Raw genomic sequence first — 9837 nt, 5'->3', positions numbered from 1 at the left:
TATATTTATTTATTATACATTGCCGAAGTGAATTATTTTTATCGTCATTCATAATATCTGGATTCCGCATTCCGGATTCCTTATTTTAGGACAAACGACAGGCTGCAAAGCTGATACTACGTGAAAAACGTTTCGAGCCACCAACATGACAAGAACCGATAAAGCAGGATCGCAACAGCGGACAGCTGTTCCGCCCTTCTTAGGGCTCGACAGCGCTGTGTAGCGAAGATATGTAGCGCCAGCCAAAGATCCAACTTGCATCAATTGCACAAACAGAAGAGCACAGACAATGTAGAATTTCCCCACTGCACTCATATTAATTCTCAGCTGGCTCTTGAAATGAATGAACTCGCTCCACGCGTCTGCGTCAAATTTTGGGAATTTCCAGTACGGAAATATAGCTTTCGACGAATGAGAATCATAAAGAAGGACAAACTCATCATTGTCAATTAAATATTACGCATTAGCTGTTACCAGAGCATCGCGGACCGCTCTTAAGCCACCACCAGCCAAAAATAAATAATATCCGAGATGAAACTCAAGACAAGATGGCGAGAGCGGCACGCAAGCATGACGAAAGCTACACAAATCTCTGCACAAATGCTCACAAAAGCTTATTATTTTAATTGGCATTCAAAACAGCAATCTCATTCTACTGACTTATATTAGACTAAACCGAAATAAATTACCACTTTGGGTGGAACGAAAAAAACATTCATGTTTTCTATGCTGTTTCTAAGAAACAGCATAGACAACATGAATGTTTTTTTCGTTCCACCCGAAGTGGTAATTTCATTTCAAGAGCCAGCTGAGAATTAATATGAGTGCAGTGGGGAAATTCTACATTGTCTGTGCTTTTCTGTCTCTCAATTTATGCAAGTTGGATCTTTGGCTGGCGCTACATATCTTCGCTACACGGCGAGCGCACAAAAATATGCCTGCAAGAAACTGGGTCGAGGACGCCGTTGCGTTGTGTTTCAAGAGTGATTTAGCAAGTAAATATACGACGCCATGAAATATTTGTTCTCGAGCATTTCTACATTATTTTGATCGTTCGATGTTGGTTTCCTAGACGGCTTAACTTAAGGACAACGTTATTAGTTCTCTGTATACAAGAGAACAAGTAGGAAGAAGGATGATACCGCGGTTTTTCCATGGCATATTTTTCTGAACTCGTTTTCAAGAAGTCCCCGTTGTCATCGCTAAATCAGACTAATAAATAAATCTGATCATGCCATAATGTGGCTATACACGTCGCGCAAGCCACACAAAAATAGGACAAAAGCACATAGTGAATATCAAAAAAGTACAAAAGAAAACAAAATACATGAACAATAAACGCGTGAAAGTATGGCAGAACTTAGATAAGCTGTATGCGGAATATAAGCAGGTTATACAGAAGAGTAGGAGCGAGTGTTTAAAAAGTTGTAGTTATAGCAGGGCTCCTGCGCGCCTAAGGCGCCCAAGCGGAGCCCCATACCTGGTAACCTAGCGATCTCAAGAATTTTGGTTGTCACAAGACTGTCTGTAGGTATGTACGTCCGTACGCCAAGTCCCTTACCATGAAAAACGAGACGCTTCCCTGAAGCGTACACTGGGTTTCCTGTGGTTCGTGTTACAGAAAATCAGAAGGCACTGAATTGTGTGGTATTGAAATACAGCATACCAGTCTCCGAAGAATAACAAATAAAAGAGAAGCGAGAAACATTTTCTTCTGGGCTGACATGTTGATAATTTTCAAGTTCCCTCACAACATCTTTTCACCACAAGTTTAAGCGTGCCCTCTAAGCATCTGACAGCTTTCTAATACCAAAGTTCCCTGAAGTTTTCCCTGTTCGGTGGGGTTAGTGTTTGGATGGGAGACCAAAACAATATACCCCTCACGAAACAGAACCATCGGACCGAAAATACTATGAACGCTAACAAATGCGAACTCAGCAAGATACATATTTTGTTAGCTTGCTTTATGCAAAACTTGATCATCATCCTAAAAGCTTATTCTTCGCTAATTGTAGGTTCTGGAGGTAATTTTGAGAGTGGAAATCAAGGTTACGCGGCAGACGGCAAATACACCAGAAAGACGCTAACCTCATTTTGACAAGAAAATGCTTTACTATTGCCATAAAAAAACTATCCAGTTAAGCTCGCATATCATAAAACATGATGAATTCATAAAGGCCACCTTTTCCAGGGAATACGTTTTTGAAACAAACAACATATTTCCTATTAGACGCAAAAACCCCTTCTATTTCATTACGTGCGTGAAGAGAAGAAACTCAATCGTGTCAAATATGCGCAATATTGCAACAAACTAAATTTCAGGATCAAACCGTTTCCATGAAGAACCTTTTCCTTGAATAATGAAGCACAAAATACACGACAAGCTTTCTTTCAAATAATTCTTGGCTGTTACATTTTCAATTATTTTTTTTACCTGAAGACTGTGCAGAGTTGATCACAGATCCACGTAAGGTGTTCGATTCGTTCAATCGTTCTCTGTCTTTGTTGAACCCATAAGTTACCAGAGAATTTTCCATTTGGTTTCAGTGTTCTACATAACCGTACCGTCACACTTGGTTAAATATCATTTTAGAAATGCAGCTCACTTTGATTTCGGCTTGACGGGTGATAGATCGTCGCTTTTGAGATTCCAGGTGTTGCTTTTTCACCGCCTGCCTGGTTTATCCAACTGACTTTCCATTATTGAGCTTCATAAGAGTATATTTTATTCAAAGATCCACTAAAACGCCATTCGCGTTACATTACTTTCGACGCCATTGCAGGCTAAGTTAATGATTCTCCTGTGTCCACCAGAGAAATCTACGCATTTCCACTACCTTCTCGATCCTAAGAAAATACGCGCAGAGGGCTCTATGCACAAAGACACCACTTACCAGGGGAGTGACAGGCAAGACTTTTACCGACACGGAAAATAACGAGATGCTTCCGTGAAGCATACACTGGGTTGCCTGTGGTATGTGTTAAAGAAAATCAGAAGGCACTGAATTGTGTGGTATTAAAATACAGCATTCCAGTCTCCGAAGAATAACAAATAAAAGAGAAGCGAGAAACATTGGCTTCTGGGCTGACATGCTGATAATTTTCAAGTTCCCTCACAACTTCTTTTCACCACAAGTGCGCCCTCTGAGCATCTGACAGCTTTGTAATACTAAAGTTCACTGAAGTTAACCCTGTTCAGCGGGGTTAGTGTCAGGATGGGAGACCAAAACAATGAACCCCTCACAAAACAGAAGCATCTGACCGAAAATACTATTAACGCTAACAAATGCGAACTCAGCAAGGTACAGATTTTAATGTCAGGATGGGAGACCAAAACAATGAACCCCTCACAAAACAGAAGCATCTGACCGAAAATACTATTAACGCTAACAAATGCGAACTCAGCAAGGTACAGATTTTGTTAGCTTGCTTTATGCAAAACAAATATCGATGAAAAAGCAAATAACTATTGATACACGGTTTTTAGAAAGAGCAGAATTTTCGGCACATAAGAAGTAGAGCGTAGGCCTGGCCAAGACCGCAGAACTGGTTTGATGTAATGCTAGCATAACCTCGGCTGAAATGTTCTTTGGAAACCAAACTTTCGAATGGAACGTGAAACGTTTGACGAGCTTTGCTGAATTCTCTCTGATAAAACCCACGATTTTGAAATTTTTTTGCTATCAGGTTTCTTAAGTCAGCCTTAAGTCATGTTTGAAACAGACTTAAGAACTGCTAAGGTTGTTTGAGTTTGCCGACACTAAGACAGAAATCACGCTTCTGTGACTTAGCGGTTCACACCTGTCATTTTCACTAAGTCGACTTAAGAGATTACTAAGTCAGACTTAGTGGTCTAATGTGAACCCAACAAACATGATATTATAATTCACACAGGCAGAAAATATCACAGAATCCTTTTCCAGCGAAAAATTTATTGAAACAAACAACATATTTGCTCTTAGAGGCGAAAACCTCTTCTTATTTCATTGCGTGCGTGAAGACAAGAAACTCAATCGTGTCAAATTACCATGTACTTCAGGTAAATACAGCTCACTTTGATTTCGTCTCGACGGGCGATAGATTGTTGTCGAAGTCCAGTACTCGTCGCTTTTGAGATTCCTGCCTAGTTTATCCAACTGACTTTCCATTATTGAGCTCCATAAGGGTATATTTTGTTTAAGGATCCACTAAAACGCCATTCGCGTTTCATGACTTTCGACGCCATTGCAGGCTAAGTTAATGATTCTACTGTGTCCACCAGAGAAATCTACGCAGTTCCACTACCCTCTCGATCCTTAGAAAATACGCGCAGAAGGCTCTGTACACAAAGACACCACTTACCAGGGGAGTGACAGGCAAGACTTTTACCGACACGGAAAAAAAAAAAGAAAACAAACAAACTAAACGCAGACCTCGACTGGGTTTGCCATACTGGCAACCCAGTTAAAAAAACAATTTACCCATTTTCCGACTGGGATTGCCATACGGCAACCCAGTAATAACAGAGTAGCACCATTACCATAGGTACATCATTGATATTGGACATCCAGGTTATGATCAATTGGCAGCTGCCAAAACAAGGTATCCGCTGACCATTATCACGTGACCATATCGCGGGCTCAAGTCAAGAGCTCATCGAGGTCGAGTGGTTTTGTAAAGTTGACCGCTGACCAGGCAATGTTTTTCCCATTAAGTCGCGAGCTCAAGCCAGGGTATTACTCAAGGGGAGAGTGAGCGAGAACATGCAAAGGCAAAATTTCGGCTCAAATTAAAACCAAGCGCGTTGTTGAGTTTTCTTCCGACATATATTCCTTGCACAATCGTATCTTGGAAAGTCCTTGATGTATTGCGTGCGTAATCTCTACAGTGTTGGATACACTCATTGGGCATGGTTTGTTAAAAAGTAGCTAGAAAAAACGGTGAAACCACACGCTCATTAATCACATGCTCAGAATTGATCATTTTTTGAGTTTCTGATCCAGTGGAAAAATTCTCTTTACAGTTATGGTTAGTTATTGTAATCAGGAGCTCCGCTTTTAGGCTTGGCTAAATCTATATATTATTGGTTGTAAAAGGAAGGATGAAAGAGGTCCAATTCACAACTGCGCAGCAAGTTCTGTTAAACTTTTTGGTTTTCCAGTCAGACAGCACCTTCGAGTTCCTCGTAGGAAGTGCAAAATTTAAGCCACAGTTGGTCCATATTTTGCTTAAGTTTTTGTTTTTACGAAGTCTTGAATGGTTTCACGATTCATCGGTTTGCTATTCCTGTCTAACTTGCGGCTCGTTAATAATCTTTGCTCAAGTCCAAGTGTGGTGTTATGTGTCATAACATGCCCCTGGGACAAAGATTTTCATAAACATGACATAACAGATTTGCTGAAGTGGGGGGTTCGGAGAAGGTGGACCCTTCTTGGTGGAAGCATCCACCCGCTCTGGAAGCATTTATCCTAACGCGCCCCTTCCTCCATTGAGATTTTGACATCTTTCTCCTCGGAAACGTGATTTTGAGCGTTTTGAGGGATGATTGTTGGATGCCCATCAAGTTGTTGTTATTGTTTCCAACAGATAAATTACAACTATTTGTTAGCGATGTTTGCCCATCAAGGGTTTTGTAATGGACCGCTGTATGGAAGTGTTAAGTCAAAGACTACTGGACCTGTCTAGTGTTTTGAAGTACTAAATCTGAAGCAGGCTTAGGCATGCCGTACACAAGGATCTAATTTGTATTCATTTACAACACCGTCTTCTTTTGCTCTGTTATTTATTGCTCAACGACAAAAAAGCAGTTCTAGCATTTCTCACCAAAGGAAATAGGATAATTTAATAATTAAACGAGACTTACCTGTAAGGTGAAGTTTGATTGGAATTCTATCTCGTCACCAGTCAAGAACGAAGGAGTCACATGAGAGAGCATGGGCATGCGATCAGTCAGTCTTAAACACGCGTGACTGCAGGATAAAGGAACGTAGTAGGGTCGAGAGCCCAAGGGTGGGTGAATAGGTACCTTATGGGAGGGCATGTGACTCCTTCGTTCCTGACTGGTGATGAGATAGAATTCCAATCAAACTTCACCTTACAGGTAAGTCTCGTTTAATTTGTTGCTAACCACAAGGTTATGAATCGCACCACTCAATCATCAAAACACGACTTGACTTGCATTTCTTAGCAATAGGCCATTTTACAGTTCTTTGCTCAGCGACCTAGCCTATGAATGGCTGCGAGGCTGCCGGTGACCTTGCATTGATACAGCCCCCACTGCTTTTATCATGTAAATTGTGTTGTTGTAATTCTAATTAGTCCGTATTAACATTACAAAAGCACGAAGGTTTGTATCAAAACAGGGTCACCCGCAGCCTCGCTTCCATTCGTAGGCCAGGTAACTTAGCTACAACTGTAAAATGGTCTATTCTCAGTAAAATTATGATCAGTGCAACATACGCTTCATAGCCTCCTTTGTTAAACATTGATATTTCGGTGTTATAGTTAAATCACTTTTTATCAACCATTAACGCCACTCATCTCAAGTTTTAAACTTGAATCTAACCATGAAGCAACTATTACAGAAGAAGCTCTGAGCTGAGTAGACCTACAAGCCTACAACGCTTCATCACTCTGTAATACACCTGGTGTGTAGCACTGGAAATTTGAACACATTTATTTTGTAATTTTTTCTTGGTCGTATTTTTGTTTTAATTTCTCGGGAATGACTACTTGAGTATTCTCAGAAGCCAAAATTCCAAGCTATAGTTATGAAGTTCAGCTTCATGACCAAGCAAGGCTCAAGGCTTGCGCTTTCTTTTGACAATTAGCTCAGTACCGGGATTTCGAAAATGTTTGCAAGTGTGTGTTTTTCTAACACTTCTAAGTCAATAGATCGTTTTTTAATTCACGTGACGTGTTTTTTATCCTCATCAGGCATAAGAGGCGATATATTTATATCTGTTTACAACTAGCGTGCTTCGTTGGGAAACCAGAGCAGTTTGAATTTCAGGGTTATGGAGGTTGCGTAACACAATGCTACGATCGAGTGTGTCGAAAATAGATACTTATCTTATGATTTTGAGCCTTTTTAGAAGTTAGAGCGTTAGGAGAAGAGGTTATGTAAATGCTTGTGTGTTCAGTATACTAGCACTGATAATCAGTCGCCTAGAAAGCCAAAGTAAGTTCCAGATGTTTACACTATATTCTGGCCGCCATATTGGTGTACCACGGATGTACATCAACATAGCGTTTTCATACTGAGCTCTGTAAATTTCTGGGAAACATTTACGACGAATACCTGAAGTTTGGGGAAACGTAGAGGCTTAAAACTTGGAGAACTGTCTTATTCAGCTATCGTCTATAACGTACATCACAATTTCTTAGCTTTTTCCATTGGTTGGTTTTCGATTTATTATATGCGTGACAGTGAAAACCATCTATACCATTCGAAGAAGAAAATAGCAACTGTAGAATATTTTTTGTAAAATGATACACCATGCTTTTTAGAACGTAATTTTTATATATGTTCTCACCTTCCTCTGATATAAATCCATGCCATTCCTTATTTTTGGTCGGGATCATTTGCGGTTCAATATGGGGATCATTTCCGGTCCGGGATCATTTGTGGTTCAATATGGGGATCATTTCCGGTCCGGGATCATTTGCGGTTCAATTTGGGGATCAATTGCAGTCCTGGGATCATTTGCGAACCCGTACAGTCCAAAAATTGTTTCTCTCGCTCATTTGCCTGGTTCACTTGGTTAACTGGCTTAGTCGCCTGGTTCATTACTTTCGACTGGCTCACCTTAAATTTCTCGCACGTCTTGTTTATTTAGTTCAGTTGGCTAACCAGGATTGCATTCTCCGTTTCCATTAATCACCTGGTTCACTTTATTTGGCTGTTTCATATTCACTTGGCTGAGTTTCTTAGTTAAGCTTCGAGATTTGTTTACAGAGCTCACCTGCAGCTGGTTATGCTTGGTTAACCTTGTTAACTTATTTGGCCTAATTGGTCCAGGGGCACCCAACGAGAATATAGTTCAAAACCACTTAAACATAGCATTGTTAAACGTATTTTAGTATTTAAACGGCAGATATAGGCATATGTTTATCCCCTATAAATTTTTTATCTGTTCGGATTCCCTAGCTGAAAGTCTAGTGATCCGAAAATTATAGGATCAAAACTTACCTTTTCGAAAATTTCAGCCAGAAAAAAGGCTCCCGAAAATTCTGGGTGACCTTTTTTAGGATAAAAATCCGTTCAAAATGAGCAATTATACCATGTTTTGAGATGTTCGAAAATCCTAGGACAGGCAGGCAAGCAAGGAATTTTACAACAAATGTTCCGAAAATTCTAGATGTCATATCGTCTCCGAACAGATATTTTCCGAAAATTGACGTTGGGTGGCCGTGTTGGTCTACGTGTTTTTTCGACTGGTTTCCTTGGTTTGCTCAATTTAATTGCCTAGTGGTTTACATATCTAGTTTAAAGCGTTCGCGCTACATCAACTTCACACGATGAAGCCTACACGTATGGTAAAGTCTGCATATGAGCCAAGTGGCCCATTGGACCAGAGCTTATTCCGGTTTCTGTAGCATGAAGCGACTAGGAGTATTTCTTCTCCCTCCTGCAGGGTTGCCCCAGTTTCTCGGTACCCATTTATACACCTGGGTGGAGAATACACCTGGGTGGAGAGAGGTACTGTGACAGTTAAGTGTCTTGCTCACGAGCACAACACAATAGGGCCATTTATACGAGAAAAATAACCCGCGGATTACACAAGCCGTGGCTTACTTAACACGGGAACTGAACCATTTATAAGGGCGCGGGTACTATAAGACGCGAAGTGCTCGTATAAATGGTTCACGCATGGTTCACTGCTTATTCGTGACTAATGAATGAATGGGGTAGTTTTTAGAGAAACTGTGATGCTGCGTCGGTGGGGAAGTAGTATACAAAAATTTGGTTTTATCAACGGAGTTGATAATGTAAATTAGTCTCCGTAAAGAGATTCTCTGTATGGTGTCCAATTTACATTATCAACTCCGTTGATAAAACCAAGTTTTTGTATTCGTGACTCGTTTTTGTGCTGGTTGTCATAACAATCACAGAATTTCCCGAGCTCCGCGGTCGCGCGAGCGCGGGAAAATCTTGCGCTTGGGCAGTACAAGTTCTCGTCGAAAGCCACAAACAAGCCGCGAAACCATTTCTTCGAGTGGTTTCGCGGCTTATTAAGCCTAGCTGAAACCCTCGTCTTACACAAGCCGCAGCTTATGTTATCCGTGGCTTGGGTAAGACGTGAACTGGTTAAAATGTACTATTTATATGGTAAGTTTACCTCTTATATTAAGCCGCGGTTTGTGTAATCAGCGGCTTATTTTCCTCGTACAAATGGTCCTAATGTCCCCGGCCAGGGCTCGAACCCGTACCGCTCGATCCGGAGATAACTGCACTAACCCCGAGGCCACCGCACATCTCACATGAACGGTATACGGTAACTTTAAATCCTATGCATTTAGTATTTGTTTTGCTCTCTAGAACGGAAGTTAGTTTATCATTTTGTCATAAAGAACGACCAATCGCTAACATAAAGTGGCTGCACAGGTCCATATGTGTTAAGACGTCATAAAATGGCGGGTTCGCGAAGCGAGTACGTGCCTTTCTGGAAAGATGGGTGAGCTAACACTTGACGTTGCTGACCCGTTTCAGCACACAGAAATGACTAAAACACTATTTATCCAATTTTTATCGCTTTTTCGGTTTTGGGTATAAATTAATATCTAGATGTATGTACAATATAACAAGCGAAATCGAAAAAGTGGTCCCCAAATACTGATTGTGTGTCGTTTTTGTTT

Source organism: Montipora capricornis, chromosome 1 (assembly GCF_036669925.1).
Source record: "Montipora capricornis isolate CH-2021 chromosome 1, ASM3666992v2, whole genome shotgun sequence".
NCBI classification, from domain to species: domain Eukaryota; kingdom Metazoa; phylum Cnidaria; class Anthozoa; order Scleractinia; family Acroporidae; genus Montipora; species Montipora capricornis.
This window is presented reverse-complemented; position numbering follows the sequence as displayed.